Genomic DNA, 24,359 nt, shown 5'->3' on the forward strand with positions numbered 1-24,359 from the left:
GTGTGTGTGTGTGTGTGTGTGTGTGTGTGGCGGTTTTCTCTTCTACATGAAGTGCTGCATGATATCGGATAGTTGGTAATGAATTCTACGTGACTACCACTCCCAATGAGCTCTGCATCCGTCTATTGACTACTTGTTACATGGCGACTGAGACCTCCTCTGCTGAGACTTGAGAAAAAAGCCAGCATGCTGTCACAGCAAATAGGCAGGTACCTGAGAAGGGCAGAGGACACAATGGTGGCCAGTGTGCCCCCTGCCTGTGGGATCAGTTTATGCATTCCCCCTGTTCAGCTGCTACCTCATCTTTTCAGGATCAGGCAAGAAGGGAAGCCGGTGATTCTTGCAGCCCCGGTATGCAGCGATCGTAAGCATGGCAGCAGAGGATCCATGGACTTTCGCCACATCTAGATCTGCTTGCAAGGGCCAGTATTCCATACTACCTTACAAACTCTTTGAATATTGAAACCTACATTCTAAGGAATCGTGGGCTTTCAGGGTCTGTAATTTCTACCTTAATCCAATGCTAGGAAGTGGGCTTCCAGAGTCATATATTATAGAGTCTGGAGGACATATATTTCCTGGTGTAAATCCAAGGGTTGGCATCCTCGAAGTATGTCATAGGTAGAATTCTTGCCTCTTTGCAATTAGGGGTAGGGATAAGGCAGGCCTTGAGTACTATCAATGGTCAGGTCTCCGCCCTATCGGTATTGTTTCAAAGACCACTTGCTTTGCTTTCCTTGGTCCGTGTTTTTTTGCAGGAGCTGACACAGCTTAATCTGCCAGTTAGGTCACCCTTTGAACCCTTAGGACTTGAATTTAGTCTCATCAGTGTTACAAAAACAGCCTTTTGAGCCGATTCAGCATAATCCCTTAAATCTTTTGACAAGGAAGTTTTTCTGGTTGCTATATCCTCTGTTAGAGCGGACTACTCTGATACCCTTCTTTCTTCTAAAGAGCCATATTTAATTATTCACAAGACAAGGTTGTGTTTCATCCTCATCCAAGTTTTCTGCCTAAAGGGGTGTCAGGTTTTCATCTGAACTAAGATATTGTTCTACCTTCATTTTCCAGAACCCTGTTCTAGGGTAGAGTAGTCGCTACATTGCCTTGATGTAGTGCGAGCAGTCAAAGTCTATATAAAGGCCTACTGCTCAGTTTCAGAAGACTGATCTATATGTGCTGCCAAAAGGTCCTAGGAAAGGACAGGCCGCGCTAAAATCTACTTTCTCTTATATTCATTGACTGATACAGCTCCTCTCTGTAACAAAATGGTTTGTTAGCCCTATCACTGGAGATACTAGGCAAGTTGTAATAGAACACTTCAGAACTTTTAGTTCCGCCCATGGGGCGGTCCCTAGGGCACAACCCCACAGCCTGCTCAGGCAGAACTCAGTTTTTTCTCACCTAGTGAAGGAGATAGACCTAGGAACCCTGCGGGCCCATAGGTCTGTGTTTTTTGATGCAGAAGCTTGGCTTTTTTAGCGCAAGATGAATGATCCTGTGATCTTCTATCAACAGCCGGCTGGGTGACAGGCTGGTTCACTTATCCTTGTAGTCTCCCCAGTCCGGCCATCGAGCGTGTGCAGGTCGCAGCTACGACTCAGCAGGCCACGACATACCTCCGCTCCAGAGGTGGTCGTGAGCTCTATGCTCCGGGGTGTACATATGACCGGGCTACTGATGTCTGCATCACAGTATGCCGAGGCGAGTGGTCTTCCCTGTACTGATCAGGAGTTGACTACCGTGGAATGTCTCCCAGCTTCAGGACTGGCAAGTACAGCTCTCCCTGCCGGGCAGGATGGAGCAGCTGGGCTTTCCCTGGGAGGTCGATTCTGGGGGCCCCCCTTGCCCCTTCCCCTCTCTTCCATTCCTTGTCCCTCATTCCTTCCTCCCCCCCCTCACAGGGGGGCTGTACATGTGCTGAGCGGTGTGTGTGTGTCTGGGCTCCAGTGGCGGCTGGTGAAGTTTTTGGATGGGGGGCGCCAGACCCCGCCCATCATGACCCCGCCCATCATTTTGGCCCCTCCCACTTCTCATAAACCACGCCCCTTATGTAATCTGAAAAAAAAATTGGCGTGGGTTCCCCCCTCCGAGTGCATACCAGGCCCTTAGGTCTGGTATGGATTCCAACGCGTGGGGGTCCCCCCCAGATCCACACCAGACCCTTATCTGAGCACGCTACCTGGCCGGCCAGGAAAGGGGGTGGGGACGAGCGGGCAGCCCCCCCCTCCTGAACCGTACCAGGCTGCGTGCCCTCAACATGGGGGGGTGCCTTGGGGGAGGGGGGCGTGCGGCCCCCCCACCCCAAAGCACCTTGTCCCCATGTTGATGAGGACAAGGGCCTCTTCCCGACAACCCTGGCCATTGGTTGTCGGGGTCTGCGGGCGGGGGGCTTATCGGAATCCGGGAGCCCCCCTTCTTCTTCTCCAGGAGATGTTGACTCGACGATCTCTCCGGCCGGAATGCCAGGGACGCGCTGCGCTGCCACTTATATAGGGACAATGGGGCGGTGTCACATGGGTTGGTCACATGGGTTGTCACATGGCAACAGTCCCAGCATCCTCCGGGACTGTGACATCGTAAGGGGGCGGGGTCACCATGTGACATCAACCCATGTGACCAACCCATGTGACACCGCCCCATTGTCCCTATATAAGTGACAGCGCAGCGCGTCCCTGGCATTCCGGCCGGAGAGATCGTCGAGTCAACATCTCCTGGAGAAGAAGAAGAAGAAGAAGAACAGGCGGCGATGGAAGACCGGGCCACCGCCTGTAAAAGAGCTATAAGAAGGCGCGGTGGCCCGGCAGAAGAACCGAAGAGGGGGACAAGACCCCCGAAGTCGGAAGAAGAGGCCGGCGGCGAGGAAGAAAGCCGGGCTCCTCCGCTAGCAAAAGAGCTACAAGAAGATAGCGGAGGAGTCCGGCGAGAAGACCCCCGGAGCTGTGCAATAACATATTTTAACCCCCTGTTGTGTTTTTTTTGTACTTTTTTTCACAGGTGAATGGGTAGGGGTACATTGTACCCCATACTCATTCACATAGGGTGGGGGGGCCGGTATCCGGGTTCTTCTCCCGGATTCCGATAAGCCCGCAGACCCCGACAACCAACGGCCAGGGTTGTCGGGAAGAGGCCCTTGTCCACATCAACATGGGGACAAGGTGCTTTGGGGTGGGGGGCCGCACGCCCCCCCCTCTCCCAAGGCACCCCCCCATGTTGAGGGCACGTGGCCTGGTACGGCTCAGGAGGGGGGGGGCACCCGCTCGTCCCCACCCCCTTTCCTGGCCGGCCGGGTAGCGTGCTCGGATAAGGGTCTGGTGTGGATCTGGGGGGGACCCCCACGCCGTTTTTTCGGCGTAGGGGGTTCCCCTTGGAATCCATACCAGACCTAAGGGCCTGGTATGCTCTCGGAGGGGGAACCCACGCCAATTTTTTTTTCAGAAATTTGGCGTGGAGTTCCCCCTTCAGAGCTCATTCTCTGATTGGCCACGGCAAAAGTGGCCTGGCCTGGGGAAACCTTTCTGGCTGTGAAAGCTTTTTTTCCATTCATTCAGCTAAATGCATGAACATTCTCAACAAAGTAGAAACTAGAAAGCCTTTATGCGGTGACTCACCTCATGCCTCACTGTCTTGCAGCTCCGCTCGGGCTGAGGAACGGAGCTGCCGACGTCACTTCCGGGTTTCGTGAAGCAGCCGAAAGCCGGAAGTGACCTGCCTGTCTAAGAATGACAATGCTCCCGCCCGTAGAATCACAGTGATTTTACGGGCGGAAGCTAGTCGGCGTTCTGCAGTGCGCCGCAAGGCAGGTTTTTAACCCGCAAATGAAGCGCCATGGATGCAATCTTGTGATTGCATCGACGTGGCGCTTCTCATAGTGCACTGTGACCGGCGCCACAGTACACTATGTTAAATTGTTAAATGACATTTTTTTTTTTTTTAAATGTCTTAAAGGGCCCCTGTGTTAGTGCAGCGGTGTGCCTGCCACATGTTCTCCCTTGTCCCCCATAGCTCTGTTCGGCTGCCATTTTAAGTGTGGGCAAGGGTCGGACTGGCTTCAGTCAGCCATTTTCCTGGTGATTCCCTATTGAGAACACCGGCGGCAATTTTTTTGTAGCCAGACCACGTTTTTGTGCTCTAGCTGCTGCCCCTGGACCTTCTACTTTCTGTTTGGTCATCACAGGGTGCTGGGAAGCTTCTCCTGTGTTCTGAATATGTGTGTTTTATCTGACTTATTTCACCGATCATGCGCCCAGCCGGCCACCACACAGTTTTCTGCTATCTCTGCATCTGGGAGTGCTGGGGATCACCAGGCATTGTGGTAATACAGAGTGGAACGGCCCGGGGTGGTGAGTCCAGCGGGTTAGAGCCCCTCAGTCAGCGGCAGCAGGAGAGTGGGACTGTCACTGTCCTAAGTCCCCTTCGGGTGGCAGACAGGGTAGGGTCAGCATGGCTTCAGAAACTGGTGTTTCTTCCCCCGAAATCCAGGCAATTGCACCCGGATCACCTGCGGACTGCGTGTTCCTCAATTCGTTCCTTGGCAAGATAGTCGGTACGTGGGAAGAAAGATGCTAAAAAGTGGCCCCTGCCCCCCCATCCTCTGGGTAGAGCTCTGACGCAGACTCTGGTCCTGCTGAGGCTGGTGACCCCTGCTCTGTCTTGTCAGATGATGCTGACCAGGACCGTTCGGACAGTGAGGATGAGTCCCTGTCTGGGTCCGTTCGTGACAAAGCGCTAGTTGGAGCACTTATCACAGCTGGTGTGATACCCTGAAGATTCAGGAGCCAGCGGATCCCTCTGCTGGTGTACCGGTCCCTTTTGGGTCCCGCAAGCCAGCACGTTCACCTAAGGTGTTCCCGTATCTGACTTATTTTGACAAGTTAATTTACAAGGAATGGGGTCACCCGCAACGGACCTTTTCGGTCCCCAAATACATGGCGGTGCGTTACCCCTTTGAGGAAAGACTTCTCAAGAAATGGTCGGCTCCTCCGGTCGTGGACCCCCCAATATCCAGGTTAAATAAAGTAACCGCAATCCCGGTTGAGGGGACTCCTGCATTCAAGGATCCCATAGATAGGAAGGCCGAGGCGGTGGCTCGTTCCTTGTTTACGGTTGTGGGGTCAGCCGTGCGACCTGTACTAATATCCGCACTGGTGTCACAGACACTGACTGAGTGGGCAAAAGTTTTGCACCGGGAATTGGGAGAGCAACAGGCCTCCCCTGTCTGCGTGGAACTAGCAGACCAACTAGTGCAAGGCCTTAAGTCTGTGACGCGGCCCTGGATACTCACCCTCTGTTATCCAGAGCTTCAGTGTCAGCTGTGGTGCTGAGGCGCCTGATTTGGTTGAAGTTAGGGCTGCAACTAACGATTATTTCCATAATCGATTAATCGGCCGATTATTTTTTCAATTAATCGGATAAAATCATATAAAAAAAAACGCACAATATGAAAAATAAACGCACAATGTAAAAATGAATCAATTATCAAATGTTGATCTATAAATTATACCACGTGATGAATATATATCTGAGTGCACAATGACTAAATAAAAAAGCCAATACTATTAAAAATATATATATATGAAAGAACGTTTGTCATCTCCATGTGTGAGGAGAAAGGGTGGCATCCGGGTTCCTTTTTCCATAGCAAGGATCCTGTTGTTTCTCCAGCAAGGAGTAGACCAGAGATTGGCATTGAGCACCATCAAGGGGCAAATATCAGCCTTGGCTATCTTTTTTTTTTTTCTCTCAACGACTCCCCTGGCATCGCACTCCTTAGTGAGTACCTTCGTTCAGGGGGTACGACATGTTGTTCCTCCGGTGCGCCCACCGTTACCCCCATGGGATCTGAATCTGGTGTTGGGGCTTCAAAAACCGCCGTTTGAAAATATCAGGGAGATTCCCCTGTTGACTCTTTCCCAGAAAGTGGTCTTTCTAGTGGCCATCGCATCGGCCAGGAGGGTTTCGGAATTGGCAGCCTTGTCCTGCAAGTCGCCTTATCTGGTCATCCACAGGGATGAGGTGGGGTTGCGGCGCAACCACCCTTTCTACCGAAGGTGGCCTCTGCCTTTCATATCAATGAGGACATTGTATTACCATTGTTGTGTCCTAAGCTGAAGCACCCCAATGAGGTGGCCCTTCATGCTCTCGCCGTGGGTTAGGGCTCTGAAGGTGTATTTGTCTGCCACGGCTCCCCTTCGGAAGTCAGACTCGCTGTTTGTTTTGGTGGCTGGTCCAAAGAAGGGTATGGCGGTCTCGTCGGCCACCATTTCCAGGTGGATCAGATTGTAGTACATGCCTACACCTTGAAGGTCACGGCCCACTCTACAAGGGCAATCGGAACATCTTGGGCCTTCCAACACTAAGCGTCGGTCGCTTAGTTGTGTAAGGCGGCGACCTGGTCGTCTGTCTATACATTTACCAAGTTCTACAAGGTAGACGTCCGTGCATTGGCTGATGCCTGTTTTGGCCGCAAAGTTTTGCAAGCGGCCGTGTAGTTGCAATTATATGCTATCGATATGGTTTCCTGGTTTTTCGTTAAAAACGCAGTACTGTTTTGTTAATGCGCTGTTGCATTACTTCCGCAAATGTTGCGGTTTTGGGGATCTCTCCCGTTGAGGATACCCGGTTATCTGGTGGTGTTTTTCCACACCCTGCTGTTTTTTCCCACTTGCTATGGTGGGTGAAGGTATTTTTTTTTTTTTTCTTAATGCTGTTTTTTCCCAACCCTCGTTTGCCATTGCTTGGGGACGTCCCATTTTGTTACAGAGAGGAGCTGTTGATTGGTGAATATAAGACAAAATAGGATTTTTGTACTCACCGTAAAATCCTTTTCTCTGTAATTCACCGACCGACGCAGCACCTGCCCCTCCTTTTTCTCTTTAAGTTTTACTGCATGTTGACGTACTGAGTAGGCTGTGGGGTTGTGCCCTAGGGACCGCCCCATGGGCAGAACTAAAAGTTCTGAAGTGTTGTATTACAACTTGCCTAGTATCTCCTATCTCCAGTGATGGGGCTAACAACCCATTTTGTTACAGAGAGGAGTTGTGTCGGTCTGTGAATTACAGAGAAGGATTTTACGGTGAGTACAAAAATCCTATTTTGTCTAGATGGAAGTTATTAAACAAACTTATGGTTTAAAGAGGAGAGTTCCACCTTTTCAAATCAAAGCCCACTCTACCAGAGCGGTTAGTGCTTCATGGGCAGTAGGGGTGCAACGGATCAAATAACTCACGGATCGGATTGTTCCTCGGATCAGAATCACAGATCGGATAATTTTTCGGATCAGCAAATAATTGAATTTGCAAAAACCTGTGAAAATTCCACCACCATATCTCCCCCACTGTAATGGACATCTCCCCCACTGTAATAATGGCTGAGCATGGCAGGGTATTGGCGGAGTATGGAGGGATGTGACTGCAATTGTTACGGAGCAGCGCTGTGGGCACTACAGATCCAGCCCACAGCGCTGAGGCCATCCGATCTCTCCCCTCCACTGTACAGATCGGTACACAGAATGGTGAGGAACCGGCGTCATGACATGACGCTGGTTTGTTTACAAGTGATCGCTCCGTCATTTGACTGCGCGATCACGTGGTAAACGGCCGCTGGGTGTACCAAGATGGCCGCCACTCCGGCGCTAGGCCGAAGCCGCTGCCTTTCCTAAGGCCAAGGCAACGGAGCGCTCCGGATCACATGCCGATCTGAACAGGTTGACCCGGATCATGGATTAGTGACGATCCGTTGCACCCCTTTTTTTTTTTTTTTATCACCAAGCCTCCATGGCTCAAATCTGCAAGGCCGCAGCTTGGTCTTCAGTCAATAGAATCTAGTGACTGTATCAGGTGGATGTAAAAAGGCATGAGAATATCACTTTTGGTCGCAGTATGCTGCGGGCAGCGGTATAGGTCCTCAAGTCTGACTCCCTGTGTGGCATATATATATATATATATATTATATATATATATATATATATATATATATATATATATATATATATATATATATATATATATATATATATTATATTATATTATATTTATTTTTTTGTCTCCCTCTATTCAGTTTGCATTGCTATGGGACATCCCACATAGTTATTACTATGCTCCAAGAAAGTACGGTACCCCCCTTAAAAAAAAAAAAAAAAATTAAAAGTCAGCAGCTACAAATACTGCAGCTGCTGGCTTTTAATATTCGGACACTTACCTGCACCAGGGTCCAGCGATGTGGGGGAACGAAGCCCCCCCCCCTCTTGTTCCCCGCTCCACTCGCAGCGCCGTCATGCGTACTGTGGGCACCCGGCTGTGGCTTCACAGCCGGGCACCCACTGCGCGAGCGGCGCAGGGCGCCGTGATACGTCGTACAGTCACCTGGGACACGTGACAGGTCCCAGGTGAATGTGCGGCGCGAGGGGAAGTGATGTCACCAGCCCGGGCAATGAAGAAGGCAGACTACGAGGGACCCCCTAGCAACAGGTATTTAGAGGTGAGTAAATTTTTTTTTTTTTAACGAATTGTTAAGCAACTTTTAATTTTTTGGTGGCAACACCACTTTAAGCTGTGTGTGTGTGTATAGCAAAAAATAAAAACCAGAGGTGATCAAATACCGCAGTGCCGTATCTCAAAAAATGGCCTGGTTGGGAAGTGGGTAATTCCTTCCGGTCCTTAAGTGGTTAAAGTATAACTAATGGCAAAACTTGGACAAAAAAAAATTGACCATACAGAATGCGAACACACCAGAAAGACAGGAAGTGTCACTGGCAGAATCACCTAGTGAAAAAAAGGTGTTTTGTAGACCATGAAGAGAACAATGCTGGCTGATAACTCCCTGTGCTCTCTGCTTCTGGACTGTTATCAGCTCACAAGATCTCAGACTCGGCACATGGCCATAAAATTGCGAGCGGCACCATGCCCACTTGGTACGTTGGTACGGTAAAACATGGATCAACTGCTTGGTTTTTACCGCCCCCTGGCCACCCATATGAAAGACTAAGGGTTTTCAAACGCAATTGGCTAATACCATGAGAAATTTGGTGTGTGTGTGTGGGGGGGGGGGGGGGTTGCACCTAGATAAGTGTTTCAGTGGAGGGTCTCATCCTTAAATGAAGTGGATACTAGTTAAAAAAAAAAAATCCTACTATATACAGTATCTACCCCTCCTGTTTTTTTTTTTTCGAGCCTCTTCCCCTCTGGGGATAGCTATTATGCTTGTTATTAGCTTTGATTGATAATTGATGTAACCAAACTTTTAGAAATGTTTTTTGATGTTCTGTAATTCTTGCATGTGTTTTGGTGTGTTTTTTTTTTTTCTTCCTAGAAGTTTTACTCTTCTGGTCATTTTGTACTTGTTTAAGAGATGGGAGGTCCTGACAAAGCAGGAATTGCCACAACATGTCGACGACACAATTTCCTCATCTCAACAAAAACCAAACATCCTCTCAGTGGATAACTCTTGTTGGTATCAATATGCAAGCATATGTAAATGTGTTTTATACAATTTAATGGATGAAATAAAGCTTTGTATAACTTTTTTAGAATATCGTAATTTTTGCTCACTGGTGTCCCATCTAAAATCCTATTATGTATCGCACTAGTATCTCGTTAATACTATGATGGCATTAAGGAATGTTCTAGCTTTTTATTCTTCAGAATTTAATGTGCGTTTTTGAATTAAATTCTAATGGCCAAGTTAGGAGTTAATGTTATAAAGAAGTTTAGGGGAAGGGGTGTTTCAAGTAAATGTGTGCCATAATTTCAGCAAATGCTGCTTGGCCAATTGTTTATGGGTGAAAAATATGATTATCCAAATCTAGCACCAGGGATATCTGCTTTGTGCACAAACATGATTGTTTTAGCTGCATACCTTGTTGCATACTTGTGGAAAGAGTCTGACCAACCTCTCATATCTGTGGCTAGCATGTGTTCTCAAGTTCATAAGTTTATAATGCAAACATTTTCCTACAGAGAGCCATCATCTTTGGACCACCAATTGTGAGTGTCAGAAGCTGGGGTCGTCTTACAGCTCTGGGGCGACCGGTCAGATTGCACTCATTATAATCCACCACTGTCAACTCCCAAGAGATCTCAAAGGAAATCCATACGGAATCTCACCTGGCACCTTCCTGTACAAATGAACAGTGGCTGTTGGTTCCCGAATGCTGCATTCTCTTAAACCTGTAGATGCCTCTAGTAATCAAGGATTATCTTCTCTCTCTTTAGGGCAAGAAATACAGTATGGTTTGCATACAGAGCTGTGGAGCCCTCGAGACCCATCAGTAATTCTGCTTTATCTGTATAGCTCAGCCAGGGAGTGTGGGCTTGATTTGCGCACTAATTCTAGCCTTTTAAAGGGTGTGTGTATGTGTAAGTAAGAATTAAAAAAAAAAAATTCACTGGTTTTTGCTTGGCTCTTTCACATGGACGTGTCCTTGTACGGAGCCTTCTCTGTTCAGCGGGGGGTCGGTCTGTCAATCCCCACTGAGCAGGCAGATGACAGATCTGTCACTGTGCAGGGACGGATCTGTCAGAGCGCTGCTCTCCCCTATAGGGGATCGGATGAGGACGGACCGTAGAGTCCTTCATCCAATCCTCAGACGCATTTAAAAGTAGTGGTGTTTTTTTTTTTGTTTTTGTTTTTCCCGTATCTGAGCGGGTCGGATGTCAGTGGACATGTCACTGGGCAGACCTGAAGGGGATCGTTCATGTGAAAGAGGCCATAAGGTTGATATAAAGAATCTTAGTATGATAGTCAAAGGGCTTAAAGTGGTTGTAAACCCTTACACCCAACTTTGACCTACAGGTAAGCCTAGATTAAGACTTACCTGTAGGTCCAAGAAATATCTCCTAAACCTACACGGTTTAGGAGATATTTGCCGAAAGACAGGCACCGCTGTCCATGGCGCATGTGCCGTGGTCAACGGCGATATGCCGCGAGTGGCGGCTCGCATGCGTGGTAGTGACGTCATCGCCGAATGGCAGCGGCGGAACAGCGAGACCCACTGAGAAGATGGATGCGCCGGACTACAGGGGACAGCGGTGACTTCGCTGGCTCCTGTGTCAGGTAAGTGACACATAATGGACTACTGTGCGATGCATAGTAGTCCATTATGCTTTACCTTTGCAGGGAATCAGAGGAAGTAAATCCATCAGAGTTTACTTCCTCTTTAATGCAGCTAACAGGTGCTAGTTTATTTCATTTTGAATATGTGGCCTGGCCTTGCTAACGTTTTACTTTTTAAGATTCCATTTTAGAATGAATATAATTTCTCAAACAAAACTACATACATTGTTAAAGATTTGTTCATTTGATGTAGATTTTCCATCCTGCTCCTTCAAATTCTCTCGTTACTATGATTGAAAACTAATGTTGATTTGACCCCACTAAAGACTATAAAATGAAACTAACATTTTCCAATGAGAATTTTTTTTATTTACAACATTCTATAGCCAGCTGAAAGGTAAAAGTTATCTGATCTCAACTAATTAAAAAAAAAAAATGTCTGCTGGTTTTATTGGTATCTCTGTGGTCTCCCAATTAGGAGGACGAACAGTCATTGGATATAATTTTCTTGTTCAATGATCATCATGTGTGGCTGGGAATGAACCTGGAGTGTTTTTAGTGCTGAACTTTTTCATGTTGGTGTCTGAGGGTCAGCTGGTGCCTGAGAAGGATATTGGTGATTCTGTATCCCTCTTCTACAGCAGCGGTCATCAACCCTGTCCTCAGGACCCACGAACAGGCCAGGTTTGGAAGATAACTGAAATACATCACAGGTGATATCATTTGCTGCTCAGTGATTGTGATATTCTAGTCTGCATCTCCCCAAGGTAATACATAAACCCTGGACTGTTAGTGGGCCCTGAGGACAGGGTTGATGACCACTGTTCTACAGCACACAGGAAAGACCAATCTGTTTAGACCCCTGATGTCTGCATAAAAACAGCCTTTCCTCCCAATCTATACTGTTTTAATGTAATAGGTTAGCGTGTACTGTACTTTTTAACCCCTTCTCCTCTAGCTCAGCCAATTGATGAGTATGCCACGGTTGCTTGCCATCGAAACCTCCAGACAACCCCCCCTTTTTGGGACACCCTTTTGGCAACTAAGTCTGGCCTAACCTGAATTAAATTTGCATCACATAGTAGTCCATTATGTGTCACTTACCTGACACAGGGTCTCGCTGCTCCGGCGCTGTGATTCGCCGGAGCAGCGATGACATTGCGCATGCGCACGGGAGCCGACGCTCGCGGCATATCACCGCGATCTGCGGCTTGCCCAGTGCGCCTGCGAGCCGCTGTCTTCAGGTAAATATCTCCTAAACCGTGTAGGTTTAGGAGATATTTCTTGGACCTACAGGTAAGCCTTAATCTAGGCTTACCTGTAGGTCAAAGTGTGTTGTAAGGGTTTACAACCACTTTAACCCAGTGCTAATTTTGGTATTTACTATAACTCTTTGGTTTAAAAATAAATAAATAAATAAATAAAAAAAAGCGTGAGAGTTAAAATTAGAGTAGTTTGCATGTCTGAGCATGCTCAGTTGTGCTGGCACCTAGTTGTAAAGATGGGAATTTGGCCCCTTTCACATGTGAGGATCCAATTTTTGACAGCAAGGCCTGAAAGAACGAACTGAAAACCAGAAATGAGCGGACAATAAGCACTGTAAATCAAAGCGTACTATATACCAAGATACAGTCTGCAATAACCAACAAATGCGAACTGACTACACGCACCGACAAGCACAAACTGAAGAGCAGTAATGATCTGAAGCGCAAATCTGAAAAGCGCGAATCGTCTCTTACCAAAGTTCTACTAACACGCGATAAACACGAGATCAGCAGAAGGAGCCCAAAGGGTGCCGCACGTGGTGCCGAAATTCCCTTTTCTAGTCCCGTCGTACCCGGTTTACGCCACTGCGTTCTCGCGACCGTAAATTCCGACAACTTTGTCCGACCGTGTGGATGCAACACCACTTCCGGACTTAATCCATCGGAATTTATCCAACGGCTTTTGTGGTTGGAATATCCGACCATGTGTACAAGGGCTTAGAGGCTTAAGTGTGAATGTAAAAGTAAATTAGTCTGTAATCTGTACAGCAAACTGGGAAATAGAAGCTAGTGCACTGAGCTAAACGGAGTACTATTGCTATGCACAATGCTGTTAGTCTAACAACATAAACAGTATGTTCAAGAGGAATTGCCTCAGCGGGACTTTTAAGGTAAAGGACAAATACTTGGTGGTCGAGTATATTTACTTGAAAATTGTATTTGACTTGTATGGGCAAAAAACAGCCCATGCAATTGAGAGGCATATTAAGGTGTGTAAATACAGAAAAAACAGGGCTGCAGTAAACAATGAGCACAGAGAGCAAATACAGGTAATATATTCCGACGCGTTTCAAGTATTTCAACTCTTGTTCAGGGAAATGGATCAGCATAAGTACAGTATATATCTATAAAGAAAAAATAACATAAGAAACAGGTATAGCTAATATTGGAAATGCAACAATCATAAACATTGTAGCGTATATTCACTAAGCTAAATATGTGTTATACTGACCCTGTATTAAAGCTCAATTCATCATAGATGCATCCAGTTAAACAACAGATAAAAACACAGTCCATAGGTGACAGAAAATACGCTGCCTTGTGTCCCTTCACACTGGCCAGAAACCCAGGAGGTAGGGCCCGATCATTGGAGAACCCCACACAGGAACACCTGGACCAAAAGTGACTGGGTTTCACCCAACAGGGGGCGTTTAGGAAAATCCCTCACACGGACCTGCAAAAGGTAGTCTGCAGGATACAAAATGAAAAGAGTAAAAATACAAAAGTGCTCATCAGCATGTACCATGACTGCAAGAGATCCCCCCCCCCCCCCCATCTTTAACAACATAAACATGCTTACAGGAGGAGAAGGCTCATTAATGTGCTGCCAGCATTTTATTGTCCACCCAAGCTCTAGAAATCTTTCATAACCCGTTTTGGATAGTGTGGAGACGGGTTACAACCTCTGTCATACGTTAGCTGCTGTTATCTCAGTGCCTCTACTTCCAACATGGCCCAGGAAGGTCGAAATGTTGGCCACCCCAGTCCTAGACAATTCAATCATATAAGATGGCAGGGTGTGTTTTGAATAGTACCTGTAAGCTATATGCAATAAAGGCAGCTTTCACTTTTTTTGTATTGCTGTTACTATAATTAACGTGGCTGTAATAAGAAAAAAACAACAACATACATTCTGTTTTATATGATATAATAAAACAGCTTTTTTTTTTTTTAAATCAAGATTTTCTACCTTTAACAGTCAGAATTGTCTGCACGGCATTACACTAGATTTGTATTATTTGGCTAAGAGTTTTAAAGAGAAACTACACTGTATCTGGGCACCACAAACCAAAAACGCTATTTCATTCTTTTTTAACCACCTCGCGCCCGCCCTATGGCCGAATGACGGCCGTAGAGCAGGCGCGTTCGTCCGGGTGGTCGTCCCTGGACGTCCTGATGTTTACTTCCGCAATGCGCGCCGCCGCGGGCGCGCATCGCGGAAGTTCTGTGTTCGCCGTGTCCCCCGGGGACAGGCAAACACAGATCGCTGTAAACGGCCAATCACAGCAGCCGTTTACAGCGTGATTGGCGTGTCCAATGGGAGATGATCTCATATGTAAACATATGAGATCATCTCTCAGCGCCGCTCTCCCTCCTCGCACAGACAGTGTGAGAGGGGAGAGATGAACGGCTGCAGTGGCAGCCGTTCTGCCTGTAGTAAAAATAAAAAATAAAAAGTGCCATCCGCCCCCAGCAGTGCCATCTGCCCCAGTGCCATCTGCCCCAGTGCCATCCGCCCAAGTGCCATCCACCCCAGTGCCATCCACCCCAGTGCTACCTGCCCCCAGTGCCATCCACCCCAGTGCTACCTGCCCCCAGTGCCATCCACCCCAGTGCTACCTGCCCCCAGTGCCACCTGTTGTCAGTGCCACCTGTCGTCAGTGCCACGTGTCGTCAGTGCCATGTAGTGCCATCTGTCATCAGTGCCACGTATCAGTGCCATTTGTCATCAGTGCCACCTGTCAGTGTCACGTGCCATCTGTTGTCAGTGTCACGTGTCATCAATGCCACTTATCAGTGCCATCTGTCATCAGTGTCACGCGTCATCGGTGCCATGTATTAGTGCCATCTGTCACCGGTGGCACGTATTAGTGCCACGTATTAGTGCCACGTGTCATCAGTGCCACGTATAAGTGCCACGTGTCATCAGTGCCACATATTAGTGCCATCTGTCATCAGTGCCACATATTAGTGCCATCTGTCATCAGTGCCACCTGTCATCAGTGCCACGTATCAGTGCCATCTGTCATCAGTGTCACGTGTCATTGTCCTGGTGCTTCAAAAGTGTAATAAATAGTCAACAAGTTAGATGTGTAATTTATGTTCCTAGAACACATAATGGCGCTACCTGCATGTTGGGCCTCTCTATGTGGCCAGGCTGTGAAAAAGTCACACACATGTGGTATTGTAATACTCAGGAAAAGTAGCAGAATTTTTTGGGGGGTGTCATTTGTGGTATACACATGCCACGTGAGAGAAATAACCTATTACAATGACAATTTTGTGGAGAAAAAAAAAATGACAAATCTTAATTTTGCAAAGAATTGTGGGAAAAAAATTACAACATCAAAAAGCTCACTATGCCTCTTACTAAATACCTTGGAATGTCTACTTTCCAAAAAGGGGTCATTTGGGGGGTATTTGTACTTTCCTGACTTGTTCGGGTCACAAGAAGCGAGATAGGCCACCAGTACATCAGATGTGATCAATTTTGTGCGATTCGCACCACAGCTTGTAGACTCTCTAACTTTCACAAAGACCAAATAATATCCACTAATTTGGGTTATTTTTTACCAAAGATATGTAGCAGTATAAATTGTGGCCAAAATTTATGAAGAAAAATTAATAATTTGCATAATTCTGTCACAGAAACAAAGAAATATGCGTTTTTTTTTCAAAATTTTCGGTCTTTTTTCATTTATAGCGCAAAAAATAAAAACCCCAGAGGTTATCAAATACCACCAAAAGAAAGCTCTATTTGTGGGAAAAAAAGGACAAAAAATTCATTTGGGTACAGTGTTGCATGACTGAGTAATTGTCATTCAAAGTGTGAGAGCACCGAAAGCTGAAAATTGGTCTGGGCAGGAAGGGTGTTTAAGTGCCCAGTAAGCAAGTGGTTAATATTCAAAGCAAACTCCCCTATCCATCCATGTCCCCATGCTTTATTTTGCTCAGCAAACACCCCTAAGCATTTCTGGCCATGGCCATCTTGAGTCAAGGTAGATGGTTCATGTAGCATTTACTTCCTGGAATCCGTCTGACCTTAACTCAAGTGTGTAGGCAGGAAGGTGTGCTTAGCTGAGAAAGACTCCTGAGATGTATGACATAATTTGCCAAGGAAAAAAACTTTGAAATAACTGAAGAAATGTAAACAAAAAACAGGGCAAACAAGTAAATATAATATACCTTTTCTATCTATATACTCAATTTTGATTGAGAGAGTGAATTCCACTTTAACAGTTTGCTGCCCACCATATAGTAAAATGACATCCGCAAAGTGGTTGTGTTATCCTGACCGGACATCACATGATGTGGTCATGATAACAAGCCGATGCGTGCCCCCTGGGGCGATCTTTGTTGTGGCGTGTCAGTCTGCCACACCGCAACTCTGATCTAGGTAAAGAGTCTCTGACAGAGACTCTTTCCGAAGTGATCAGCCGTGTCCATACCTATCAGTGTCCATCCATGCCCATCAGTGCCACCCATAAGTACCCATCAGTGCAGCCTTTCAGTGCCCATCAGTGCTACCACCTCTTCCGTGCTCATCTGTGCCACCTTATCCGTGCCTGGCAGTGCAGCCTCATCAGTGCCCATCAGTGAAGGAGAAAACATACTTATTTACAATTATAACATTTTGTAAATAAGTAAGATTTTTCTTTCACTGATGGGCACTGAATTTTTTGGGGATTTTTTTTATTTGTTTAGCAAAAAATAAAAACCACAGAAGTGATTAAATACCACCAAAAGAAAGCTCCATTTGTGGGAACAAAATGATAAAAGAAAATGTGTTTATGTACAGTGTAGTATGAAAGCACAGTCATTTAATCACTTACAGACCAGACCATTTTGCTGGTCAAAGACCAGACCACTTTTTACAATTTGGCACTGTGTCGCTTTAACTGACAATTACGCAGTCATGTGACATGGCTCCCAAACAAAATTGACATCCTTTTTTCCCACAAATAGAGCTTTCTTTTGGTGGTATTTGATCACCCCTGCGGTTTTTATTTTTTGTGCTATAAACAAAAATAGAGCGACAATTTGGAAAAAAACGCATTATTTTTTACTTTTTGTTATAATAAATATCCCCCAAAAATATATAAAAAAAACATTTTTTTCCCTCGGTTTAGGTCGATACGTATTCTTCTACATATTTTTTTTTTTTTTTTTTTACTAGTAATGGCGGCAATCAGCGATTTTTATTGTGACTGTGACATTGCCGCGGACATTTTTGACACATTTTTGGGACCATTGTCATTTATACACTAATCACTGCTATATAAATGCAGTGATTCCTGTGTAAATGACACTGGCAGTGAAGGGGTTAAGTGTTCCTAGGGGGTGTGTTACTAACTGTGGGGGGGGGGCTGGGCTTTCATTTAGTGAACACTGATCTCTGCTCCAATCACATGGAGCAGAGATCAGCGTCACTAGTTCCTAGGCAGAATGGGGGAATGCTGTTTACACTGCATTTCCTCTATTCAGCCGTCCCGTGAGATGATCGCGGGTATGCCCGCGGCGATCGAGTCCGCGGGACCCGCGACCGGACTCACGGGGTTCCCGACCGGCACGCGAGCGCGCTGCCAGCGCGGCATTGAAGATTGGACGTACCTGTATGCCAATATGGCTGCCCGTGCCATTCTGCCGACGTACATCGGCATGCGCTGGTCGGGAACCGGTTAAATAGCGACAGCGCTGAAAATTGCTTTGGGCAGGAAGGGGTGAAAGTGCCCAGCATTGAAGTGGTTAAGCACTTATGGCCAGGGTTGGAGACTCAAAAAAAATAACTGATCCATAGGAATCACACAAATTAAAACTAGGTAAAGCAGAGATTGAATAACAACAAAACTCCAAGAAAACCTCTGTCTCAAGGTCCAAAGGTAATCAATAGAGCTACATGGATTGGAGTCCGTGGTATAAAAAGGAATTTATTCAAAAAGACAGAAATCCCCATGCAAGTACACCGCAGTTAGCTAAAGAAGCATAAAGCCAAACTGGGGTAATTGTTTCCCATGACACAATACAGCATGGCATGAATGGGTGTTGTCCACGAAGGAAGCCTCCCCTAAAGCCTATGCACAAAAAAGCCTGCCTAGAATTTGCCAGGGCCCATGCTGAAACATAAGAAGATTACTGGGACTCTGAAGTAATAAGACCAAGATAAATGTTTTTGGAAGCAATGGCTTCAAAACTGTATGACGTTGCAAAGGTGAGGAGTACATAGAAAAATGCATGGTGCCTACAGTGAAACATGGTGGTGGCAGTGTCCTTCTGTGGGGCTACATGAGTGCTTCTTGTGTCAGAGAGCTGCATTTCATTGATGGTATCACAAATTCACAGATGTACTACTCTATAATTAAAGATGCTATTATCACTCCGTGCCCTTGGTCATTGTGCACTAGGGATGAGCCGAACACCCCCCTGTTCGGTTCGCACCAGAACCTGCGAACAGACCTAAACTTTGTGTGAACTTTAGAACCCTATTAAAGTCTATGGGACTCGAACGTTCACAATCTAAAGTGCTAATTTTAAAGGGTAATATGCAAGTTACTGTCCTAAAAAGTGTTTGGGGACCCGGGTCCTGCCCCAGGGGACATGTATCAATGCAAAAAAAAGTTTTAAAAACGGCAGTTTTTTCAGGAGCAGTGATTTTAATAATGATTGAAGTGAAACAATAAAAGTGTAATATTGCTTTAAATGTGGTACCTGGGGGGTATCTATAGTATGCCTGTGAAGGGCGCATGTTTCCCGTGCTTAGAACTGTCCCTGCACAAAGTGTCATTTGTGCAGGAAAAAAAGTCTTTTAAAATCACTTGCGGCTATATTGTCGGCTCCCCGTAATACAGAGAACACTCAATGAGTGTTCTCTGTATTAGCCGACAATTCAATTACCAGGCCCTTCAGGTCTGACATGGATATTAAGGGGAACCCCGTGTCAAATTTTAAAAAAAATTGACGTGGGGACCCCCTAAATATCCATACCAGAACCTTCAGGTCTGATATGGATATTAAGGGGAACCCCGCATCAAATAAAATAAAAAAATTGACGTGGGGGTCCCTCTAAAAATCCATATCAGACCCTTTATCCGAGCACGCAACCTGGCAGGCCGCAGGAAAAGAGGGGGGGACGAGAGAGCGCCCCCCTCCTGAACCGTACTAGGCCACATACCCTCAACATTGGGAGGATGCTTTGGGGGTCTGTGACCCCTCAAAGCACCTTGTCCCCATGTTGATGAGGACAAGGGCATCATCCTCACAACCCTGGCCGGTGGTTGTGAGGGTCTGCGGGTGGGGGGCTTATCAGAATCTGGAAGCCCCCTTTAACAAGTGGACCCCAGATCCCAGCCCCCCCCTGTTTGAAATGGTAAGGGGGTACAAAAGTACCCCTACCATTTCACAAAGAAAGTGTAAAATGGTTAAATAAGACAAACACACTTTTGAAAAATTCCTTTATTAAAAATAAAAAAAGATTCCAGCGGTGCCAATCCACTCTTGCTATCCAGCGACGAATCTCCGGGGTCCAGCGATGGATGATCATATCCAGCGACGGGGGATCTCTCAGTCCAGCGCTGTCCATACATCCGTCTTCTGTCTCCACTGCGGAGACACTGCGGAGATCCCAGCGCTGACGTTTCTTATATTAGGAGGGGGGGCCACCCGTCACCTGACCCCGCCCCTCTGATGCTGGTGAGGGAAGCCAGGGGTTCCCCAGTGACGTATGGGTGACCCCGCCCCCTCTGATGTAACGCAGGTTTTCGTTACATCAGAGGGGGCGGGGTCACCCATACGTCACTAGGGAACCCCTGGCTCCCCTTATCAGCGTCAGAGGGGGCGGGGTCAGGTGACGGGTGGCCCCGCCCTCCTAATATAAGAAACGTCAGCGCTGGGATCTCTGCAGTGGAGACAGAAGACGGATGTATGGACAGCGCTGGATATGATCATCCATCGCTGGACCCCGGAGATTCGTCGCTGGATAGCAAGAGTGGATTAGCACCGCTGGAATCTTTTTTTTTTTTTATTTATTTTTTTTTTTTAATAAAGGAATTTTTCGAAAGTGTGTTTGTCTTATTTAACCATTTTTACACTTTCTTTGTGAAATGGTAGGGGCACTTTTGTACCCCCTTACCATTTCAAACAGGGGGGGGCCGGGATCTGGGGGTCCCCTTGTTAAAGGGGGCTTCCAGATTCTGATAAGCCCCCCGCCCGCAGACCCTCACAACCACTGGCCAGGGTTGTGAGGATGAGACCCTTGTCCTCATCAACATGGGGACAAGGTGCTTTGAGGGGTCACAGACCCCCAAAGCATCCTCCCAATGTTGAGGGTATGTGGCCTGGTACGGTTCAGGAGGGAGGGGGGGCCGCTCTCTCATCCCCCCTCTTTTCCTGCGGCCTGCCAGGTTGCGTGCTCAGATAAAGGGTCTGGTATGGATTTTTAGGGGGACCCCCACGTCAATTTTTTTTTAAATTTGATGCGGGGTTCCCCTTAATATCCATATCAGACCTGAAGGGTCTGGTATGGATATTTAGGGGGACCCCCACGTCACTTTTCTTTTTAAATTTGACACGGGGTTCCCCTTAATATCCATGTCAGACCTGAAGGGCCTGGTAATTGAATTTAAGGGAACCCCCCCCCCACGCTTTTTTTTTTTTTTTAATGAATGAATGAATGAATTGTCGGCTAATACAGAGAACACTCATTGAGTGTTCTCTGTATTACGGGGAGCCGACAATTTAGCCGCAAGTGATTTTAAAAGACTTTTTTCCTGCACAAATGACACTTTGTGCAGGGACAGTTCTAAGCACCAGAAACATGCGCCCCTTCACAGGCATATTATAGATACCCCCCAGCTACGAAATTTAAAAAATATTACACTTTTATTGTTTCACTTTAATCATTATTAAAATCACTGCTCCTGAAAAAAAGTCAGTTTTTAAAACTTTTTTTTGCATTGATCCATGTCCCCTGGGGCAGGACCCAGGTCCCCAAACACTTTTTAGGACAGTAACCTGCATATTACCCTTTAAAATTAGCACTTTAGATTTCTCCCATAGACTTGTACAGGGTGTTCCGGCTTTTCGAATTTGCCGCGAACAGCCCAAATTGTTCACTGTTCGCTGAACAGGCAATGTTCGAGTCGAATATGAGTTTGACTCGAACTCGAAGCTCATCCCTATTGTGCACTTTTCCAACATGACAATGATCCAAAACACACATCTAAGGCCACTGTTGCATTTCTGAAGAAGAAAAGATTGAAAGTGATTCAGTGGCCAAGTATGTCTCCTGATCTGAACCAAATCGAACACCTATGGGCAGGGCTGGACTTACCATTGGGCTTGACTGGGCTCAAGCCCCTGGGCCCCGCTAAGATACATAGTCGAGTGTACTCCGCTCACAGTCACGCCCTATGATTGACATAACACAGGGACTGGGCGTGACTGTGAGCCGAGCTGAGTACACTCGGCTACTCTCGGGACTGACAGAGGACCCGAGAGCCGGCAAGATACACAGGAGTCTGTATCTCGGCGGCGCCATTTTTAAACTTCAAGACTGCAATGACAAGGCTGCAAATGACAAGGCTACACTCACAAGGATGCAAATGACACTGACAAGGCTGCAGATGGATGGGCATTTAAATGTAAGTTTTTTTCCTTAAATTTCCCTCCTAAAAGTTTTTTCCTTAAAATTCCCTCCTAAACTTGGGGCGCGTGTTATTCGCCGATAAATACGGTAATGTATAGAAGGTAGGGCCTGAAAGTGACTCAAGGCCAGGGGCCCCACCACTCACAAGGTGAGTATCACTCTCCTTTCAGCAAAATGGTAAAAGATAGATGTTGCAATATGTCGCAAACTTGTTTATTCCATGCCTAGAAGACTTGGTGCTGTCCTTACAAATCATGGAGGTCATACAAAGTACTAGATGTAGTAGTTTTTGTTGTGGGGTGTATTCATTTTAGCATTAACTAATTTAAGTAAAATATAAGATTTTGTCATCTAAGTTATATTATTAACCTTACTTCCAAGCAATGAGCTAAACCAATGTTCTGTAACACTTAGTTTTGTCGAAATTCTGGAAATTGTTCTTGTGTTCATTGATATATTGATTAAAATCTTACTTTTCAAAAGGGGTGCACTCATTTATGCTGAGCTCTGTGTGTATATATATATATATATATATATATATATATATATATATATATATATATATATATATAGCGGCTCCTGAAGAGCATGCGCTATGTTTTTATAAATTTGGACTTCAGCATCAGTCTGACTGGACTATGGGATGTTCAGCCTGGCCACAGGGGGCATTGTCTCTTCTGGCAGGCATGGAACTACAGTCTGGTTGGGTTCTTTAAGATTACTCTCTCTCAGAGCCTGCCCAGTGGGAGTGGCACTCTTGCTGTGCTTTCTGGGAGAGGGTACTTAAGATGCGGATGTCATGTGGTTCGGGGTTCCGGTCCAGAAGGATGTGCTGACTTTATGGTCCTGGTCCTCCTGACTAGCCCCCAGGAAGGCTATGGCCTGGGGTGTGGATCCACCCAACTTGTTGTCTCGGGGCTGGCTAGCCTGAGGCAAGGAAACTAAAGGAGGATTCTGAGGTGTTTGGGTACCATCTCTGGTTTGGGAGAGACCCATTAGCTTCATAGCATTCCAGGAGAGGACTCTTCAGAAGAAGACCACGGGTTGGTTTCTTAGCAAGAGCCTGGAAGGGCTGAAGTACCAAAGTGAATCCGGTCTTGTGGATATCGCCAAGCTGGCTGAAAGATTCAGGTATGACACAAGTGTTCTACAAGTTTAGTTTTCCTACATGTTCTACAACAACGTCTGTGGCAGAGACTTATCCTTGTATGTTCTACAACAACGTCTGTGGCAGAGACTTATTCTTGTATGTTCTACAACAACGTCTGTGGCAGAGACTTGTTCCTGAAGTTAAGCACCTTGTTGGCTGATTAAGCCTTGTGAGAGAGGGACTATCCAACTTGAGTGAACATCCAGTTGTGAATGGCTATTCTCTGGATTCAGTCAAAGTAAGCAAGTTCTTCATTATTGATTTGACACTAAAGGCCTGTACACACGGTCGGACTTGTACAAACTTTTCCGTGGACTTTTGTACAAAGGGCGTGGTCCACAAGTTTGTATTGCATACACACGGTCGGACTTTTTGACAACAAACACGAACGTGGTGACGTCACAACGTACGGACGCCACTTCAAAAGAGGACGTTCAATGACTCCAGCGCCACCTTTGGTCAACTTCTGTATTGTAGTCTGATCGTTTGCATAGGTTCTGAGCATGCGTGTTTGTACCTTGTACAAAAGTCCGATGCTTTTGCGTACACACGGTCGGACTTTGCTCCATCAGACTTTTGTTGCCAGAAAGTTTGTCCGTTCGCACAGCCAACAAAAGTCCGATGAAAACAGAAAAAGTTTGTCCGATGGAGCGTACACACAGTCGGATGTTGCTCCAAAACAGCTAATTTGCATGTTTGTTGTCAAAAAGTCCGACCGTGTGTACGGGCCTTTAGAGTTACTGAACTTTCTTCCTAACCCTCTGATCCCGATTTAAGAGACTGTTCATGGTTTACGTTTTTGCAAATAAAATCCCTTTATGCGGATCTATTGTCAGTCTCTCAAGCTACTGGGACATCTACCACGGGACATCCCCTAGATGTGAATTGAGGAAAAGAAAGTAACGGTAAACCCAATCAAACCAGCAGCTCCTTCGGGGGTTAGTGCTACATATAAATATATATACAGTATATGGTTATCCATCCACTCCTAAGCAATATATCAATGTTATACTTAATGATTTTTTTTCTTAACACCAAAAGTAGTATATTGTAGCTTATCGGTCATTGGACGTAGCAACTGCAATATTTTTCAAAGTTTTTATTCCTTTATTTTTACATGGCAGTAACACACCTCCTGTTTTAGGGGGCTACATTCACTCCTCCTCTGCATCTATGGAGGAGAAACATAACCAACCTTGGACAGCAGTGTTGTCGAATGGACTAGTAAATTTAGATGGACTTTAAATTATTG

The sequence above is a fragment of the Lithobates pipiens genome, unplaced genomic scaffold (assembly GCF_037356315.1).
Source record: "Lithobates pipiens isolate NorthernLeopardFrog02 unplaced genomic scaffold, aLitPip1_a1.2 Scaffold_18, whole genome shotgun sequence".
NCBI lineage: Eukaryota > Metazoa > Chordata > Amphibia > Anura > Ranidae > Lithobates > Lithobates pipiens.